The sequence below is a fragment of the Primulina eburnea genome, chromosome 8, assembly GCF_022965805.1.
Source record: "Primulina eburnea isolate SZY01 chromosome 8, ASM2296580v1, whole genome shotgun sequence".
Lineage (NCBI taxonomy): Eukaryota > Viridiplantae > Streptophyta > Magnoliopsida > Lamiales > Gesneriaceae > Primulina > Primulina eburnea.
Genome location: NC_133108.1, coordinates 33,954,113 through 33,961,570, shown reverse-complemented (window position 1 = coordinate 33,961,570; position 7,458 = coordinate 33,954,113).

The window sequence follows — 7,458 nt, the reverse complement described above, 5'->3', positions numbered from 1 at the left end:
ATAATAGAGTGAATGTTGTGTCAAAGAGTTTAGAAAACGCGCTTTTGAGTTTAAAACGCTCGAATACGCGATCAACGACGAGGGGCACGAGAAGGGACGAACGAGCGACGAAAAACCCTATCTTTTCTCCGTTGATATTTTCGAATTTAGTGTCTGTAAAGTGTGTGAAAAACTTCTGATATGTGAGTTCCAAAGCCTAGGTATCTTATTTATAGATTTTAATTTTCATGTTATTGGGCTTTGGTTTTGAGCCTCCAATGTTGGAGCAATTGGGAATACTCAATTTAGTTAAATTGGGCTTCATAACTCTTATTTAATTGAAACATACAAGTTTATAAATTTAGTTTCCAAAAATAATAATTTTGATCTTTTAAAAATGCATTGTTTGCCCAAAACCGGACTCCCGGGTAAAATCGAGATTGTCTCGTAAAATAATTCGAACTCTATCATTTTTTAGAAAAATTTAATCATATTAAGAAGCCTTGAAAATATTTAGTGAAAAATAATTATTCTTGTCTTGGTCGTCCCCGGTCTCCTTTCCCCAGCCTATTATCGAATATTCGGATAAAATCCTTCAATTTCATGAAATCATGTCATATAATCATTTAATCATGTAATCATATCTTTAATCATTTAATATTCATCAAATAAACATTTAAGATCAATTAAATTTTACAAATATGCAATTCAAATAATTTGCATGCATGTGGTTTACGTATATTGGTTTTTCGGACATTACAAATCTCCCCCTTATATAGAATTTTGTCCTCGAAATTTGTCTTGTCTTGATAACAGAAAAGCTTGGCTCTCTTATTCACTTCATAATTAAACCTGTTAGCTTAAATTTTTCTCTTCATTTCGGTCCTTTAAAATTTCGCAAATTGAATTTCTATCCCAAAAGTTTCCAACGTCTTCTCTAAAATCCATCTCAGGTAGAGTGATAAGTGCAATTTATTGCATTTTTATTACTTGTATTTAATTGAAATTTTGTGATTCTTGAGCAGGTTTGTTGTTGTTTTTGTTGTTGTAGTTTGGAAGCTCAGGATGAGAGTTTGGAGCATTAAAATATTGAATAGGAAAGTGTAAAAGATGCAAAAATATAGAAGCTACAGCGCACCCGAACATATATTTACACTGCGGGCGCATATATTAACACCGCTCCCGCGGTGAAGCACTGCACCTGCGCTGCAAAACATATTGCACCCGCGCTCACACACCAGCAGCTGCACCGCACCCGCGATGACTTCCTAACCGCACCTGCGGTCCTTGCAAGACCGAATCCAAAAAATCTGTTTTTGGTGTGCTACGCATGGAAGTCCAAGATTTTGTTGTGCTGTGAATTGGGGCTTGTCTGGGAATATAAAATTCATCATTTACTTACCATCTAAGGTATTGGGGAGCCAAGAGAAGAATAGAGGTTGCTGCTAGAAAATTGAAGACCCAAGTTCATCAAGTTTTTGGGAAATCTTTTGCACGACTCCGGGGATGGAATTAGCACTTCAAACACTTGTTCTAAGTTCTTCTTTCTTTTGTTTTTTCATTTGATATGTCTTGTTTTAGAATCATGTTCTGTTGTTTTGCTTGTGTTATTATGAATTAATTTTTATTTCTAGAGGAAATATGGAACACAACTAGAAATCATGTGTTGGAATTTATGAACTAAGCTATTTAAGTTCTTCATATTGTTCATTTGTATTGTTATAATCTTATTGCTTTCAATTTATTGGCTATAATTTGAATGATTTATATTTTTACAATTTATCACTCGGAAGAGGAAATTATAAACATGCAAAGGGAAAAATATGTCAATGGTATTTATAGAGTTTGGAAGGCCCTATAATGCTATCGAAGCCCATAGAGAATCTAGTGCTTGATGTGTTATTTATTTGTAGATTGTTGATGGGGATGTCGCAATCCATTTTTAGATAACTAACATCTACTTATAATCGGGAGAGGGAGTAGATAATTATAGGATTCTTGGCTAATGAATAAGAATGATTTTTATAACAAAACTACAAGAAATTACACATGGTGGACGGTTGCATGAAATCGGACATCTAGATCTTTTATTTCGTTGTTATTTCCTAAAATTTGGTGTTACATTTAAATCCATTTTCAATGTAGTTATTCTTGCAAACAAATCTTTTAATTGATTATTCTAAATAAAGTCAAGATTATTTAAGCACGAGAACTGATATACGTTTATGTACACACTCCTCTTGTACTCAAAAATACATTTTACTATAACTTGTCGTGCACTTTCGAACAATCAAGAAAACAAACAACAAGTTTTTGGCGCCATTGCCGAGGAGTGTTTATTTTAAATTTATATTAGTATTGTTACCAATTAGTCTAGATTTTAATTTAGAGCTGTTTTTATTGTATTACATTAAACATTGATTTGTTTCTTATCTTTGTTTGACAGTGTATGCGAAGATCGTAAATTCTTGACTTGCTTACCTTTGATCTTGAGATCAAAAGAGCCGCAAGAAGATTAAGAAAGGCGAGAATATAATAGATTTAAGCAATGGCTGACAACAGAGATAATGAAAACCCACCCCCTGCAATACCCATCAGAGATCATTTTAGGCCGTACTAATGCTCATTATTTGGGCATAGCACGAGGGACTATTAATGCAAACAACTTTGAGCTCAAGCCCGCATTGATAAACATGGTTCAACATAACCAGTTTGGGGGAGCTGCTACTGCATATCTTCATCTACATCTCAGAACATTCCATGAAATCACTGACACGGTAAAAATAAATGATGTTTCTGATGATATAATTCGATTGCGCTTGTTTCCTTTTTCTCTTAGGGACCAAGCAAGAGGATGACTCCAATCGCTTCCTTTGGAGAGTATCACTACATGGCAGGAGTTAGCAACTAAGTTCCTTGCTAAATATTTTCAACCTGCGAAGTCTGCACAATTGAAATTTGATATAAGTAATTTTAGGCAGACTTACTTTGAGCAATTATATGAGGCATGAGAACGATATAAGGAGTTGTTGAGGAGGTGTCCAAACCATGGTTTTGAAGATTGGGTACAGATTGAATTGTTTTACAATGGCTTGAATGGACAAACAAGAGTCATTGTGGATGCAGCAGCTGGTGGCACGATATTTGCCAAATCACCCGATCAAGAATATGATTTGCTTGAATAGATGACCATTAACAGTTATCGGTGGCTATCTGAGAAGTCAGGAGTAAAGAAGACAACTGGAGTTTATGCCATATATCCTATTATATCACTCACTGCACAAGTTTCATCTTTAACAACTCATGCAGCTATGAATAAGGCTAGTACAGCAGAGGTTGAAAATGAATCAGTTGTTATTGAAGAGCCACATATTCCTGATGAAGCTCATTATATCAACAATAGGAAATTTTTGAAAATGAATCAGTTGTTAATTTCATATTTAATTATTCGTGAGGCGTTTAATTCCCGAATTAATTCAAACTTGATTATTTTCTTCCTAAATTTTAATCAGACTTTTTATTACCTAAACTATCCTTGTGAGTCGTGAGCCACCCTCGTGGACCCACAATTTGAAATTTATCCCCTTGAATTCGAAATTAGACCCTTACATGAACCTACCGAGTCAACTCCTAATTTTATCGAACCACGCCGGAGCCACCTCGATTCAAACCCAGAACTACCCTCCTAGGGACCTATTGACCATCCCTGACCCAAGGAACCAGCCCCTAACTCACGCATATTATCCCGAACATAAACCCGAAGCTGCACGAGAGCTTCTTTGACATCCTAGGACTCCTACTCGGTTTAGGACTCACGTACCCACTTAACCCATGATCCCCTCTGACCCTTACCTTCCTCGGACCATGCTAAGACCCAACCGAACCCAGCCCGAGCCCCTAAACCACTGCGAGCCTGCTGCCACATAAACAGGCCGCACAAGCCCTCTATATGCGCCTATGAGTTTCCTACTTCGACTAGGACTCTTTGATCAAGCCAGCATGGACCACATCCTACCTAGACCCTCCTGGACCACCCTGAACTAAACTAGACCCGAGCCGCGAGCCACCTTAGCTGCACCTGCCTTACCCGAGCATGGGGGAAGAGTTCCAACCCATGTAGACTTCTCCTCATGCGTCTGAACTCGCTAGGACTCTTCCCTACCCTTCACCACGTCCAATCCAGCCACTTTCGCGGCCATGCACCGAACCATCCCTTTAATCGAGTGTGAACCATTCAAAAACCCTAGGATTCTTGCTAACTCACGTGCAGCCTTTAATCTTGTTGTCCAGCCCTCGTTTCTTCTTAATTTTGTTCATGTTCTATCCATAAATCATCCTATGTTGGCAACGTGCTCGTTGGAAATCATATCACATATATATATATATATATATATATATATATATATATATATATATATATATATATATATATATATATACACGTAAAAAAAATTCTTCAAAACTTTGTAAATAATTGACAAAAAGTTTAGCATTTTAAACTCCAATATTGTTCATGCAAAAATACATGAAACATGCATATAATAGTGTGAATGATGTGTCACAGGGTTTAGAAAACGTGCATTTGCGTTTAAAACGCTCGAATACGCGATCGTCGGTGATGGGCACGAGAAGGGACGAAGAGCGACGAAGAACCCTACCTTTTTCGTCCTTGATATTTTCGAATTTAGTGTGTGAAAAATGTGTGAAAAACGTCTGCTATGTGTGTTCCAAAGCCCAGACATCTTATTTATAGATTTTAATTTGCATGTTATTGGGCTTTGGTTTTGGGCCTCCAAGTGTGGGAGCAATTGGGCCTACTCAATTTAGTTAAATTAGGCTCAATAAATATAATTTAATTGAAACATAAATGTTTATAAAATATAGTTTCCAAAAATAATATTTTTGATCTTTTAAAAATTCTTCGTTTGTCCAAAACCGGATTCCTGGGTAAAATCAAGCTTGTCTCGTAAATAATTCAAACTCTATCATTTTCTAGAAAAATTTAATCATTTTAATCATATTAAGTAGCCTTCAAAATATTTAGTAAAAATTATTCTTGTCTTGGTCGTCACTGATCTCCTTTCCCCAGCCTATTATTGAATATTCGGATAAAATATTTCAATTTAATGAAATCGTGTCATATAATCATTCAATCATACATTTAATCATTTAATATGCATCCAATAAACATTTAATATCAATTAAATAATAATTTACATGCATTACGTAGGTTGGTTTTTCGGACGTTACATTATCCTTGTGCATAATTATCTCTGAGTTATTTTTATTTCAGTTATTTATTTGTGTGATAAATTATTTCGCCGAGTGTTGTAACTAGGTGTTACAAAATTTGGGACAACATTGACATTTGATACACAAAACATTTTTACTATGTTAAACAGAAATCCCCACAATATGATCAAGTAGTTTGTTAATTTTTTTGAGTTGCCAAACGGTCAGTTATTATTTTGACCCACCAGTATATTTTCTTGATTGATGGTGCCATTCGACGCACATACTTTTTCCCTCATTTCTTGCGGCATCATATTCTAATTATTTGTTAGCTGTTTCTTGAATCTTAGTTTTTGCATCCTTTCAGAATGCTATGCCTTTGGAGGAAAGCAGCGACTGCAGTTGGGTGCCAATTTTTGTTAGAACTTCGGACTTCAGGCTTCCTGTTGATCTTAAAACACCCATAATAATGATTGGCCCTGGAACTGGCTTGGCTCCATTCAGGGGTTTGCTACAGGTTCGTGTAAAAATATTTCATGTGTTGTAATTAGCCTCGGTAATTTCGTTTACATATTCAAAGTACTGGTTTTCGTTCGGATGATCATGTCATAAATGCTTATTTATGTTAACAAGAAAGATTAGCTCCGAAGGAATCCGGGGTTTGAACTTGGTCCTGCCGTATTATATTTCTAATGCAGGAACCAAAAGATGGTTAGTAATTTACTGAACGTCTGCAAAATGTTCTTGCTTTCATAAGTTTATGCCAAATTACCACTCGCTTTACTCCAGGACTTCATTTACGAGGCTGAATTGAACAACTTTGTCGAAGCTGGAGTAATTTCAGACCTCGATCGTTCTTGCATTTTCAGCCAAATAATATGTGCAGCACAAGTTCTACCAACTTGTAACCTTGGAATTACTTGTCAACATTTTTTACTGGTCTTGTGACCACAACTTAAGTGCAATTGAGGCAGAATCTCTGTTTCGAAACCACAAGTTTACGCCTTGACTATGTTTTCAGGGATCTCTCGACTGCTCCGAAGCCGAGGCCATGGTGAAGAATCTTCAAATGACGGGAAAATATTTGCGAGACGAGACGTATGGTCATAATCTCCTCAGCCCACGTAGAGGTAAAAACGTATTAAATGTACTGTTTTTTTTTTTGCCAACCCAAGCAAGGGAAACTTTTGAGTGTCATATTTCTTGGTTCTTGGTGATTCTTTTTGCTTTTCCTTTTCTGGGATTTCGATATTGTAATTCGTAAGCCTACACGTTTCAAACGATACAAAAATGTAATAATTATTGTGACAATATATAAATTTAATCTATAATTGTAACGAACCGTACTTCTCATAATTAAAATTTGCGGAAAAATTAAAAATTTTCTTAAATAAAAACATCCAAACGGTCGTCACCCATCATTCATAAAATATCTTTAAAATCAACCATCACAATTAAAGTTTGCTAAAAGAAAAGCTGTCTCACATCCAGAACATAAAATCAGAGTATAAATGTTTTCATGCTTAAAATCTTAAAATAACGTAGGCGGTCCTCGGGTCTAGCCTCCCACTCAGTCCAAGCCTGCCCCTTGGTCGGCACCTCCGGTCTCCTCAACATAGTCACCTGCATCGATCAAGTCTAGTGAGTCTAAAGACTCAACACGTATAAACTGGGATAACGAGTACTACATAATAAAATCGCATGCATCTTAAAAATAGAACGTACATAATTTGAAACTTGAGCTTGCATAATAACTTGAACTTGCATACATATATAGACGTGCCATAACGTGAAACTTTCATGATCATAACTGCATACTTGAGCATACTAAAACATACATGACTTCATTTTGCATAGAGGATGTTTCAAAGCAAGTGACCCATAGATAATAAACGCCTGATCAGACACACCACAATACTGGGCTGACATGGACGTATCCACTGCCGCATACATGAGATCCCCGTTCATAATTTAACGAGCTGGTTGGTCCCCGTTCATAATTTAACGCTTCCCAACCACGATCTAACCCGTTCATAATTTAACGGGGTGGAGAGGTCCTCGGCCACGTTCACCGACTTCCAAACCCATTCATAATTTGGTCACAAGTCAATTAGCATACCTCAAAAACTTAAACATATTTTCTTTGCACGTCATACATACTTACTTGGCGTTGAGGGATTCGTTGGACTTCGATCGGGGCCGTTGCTGCACATACTGATCATGAATTGACATGCTTAACTGGCATAC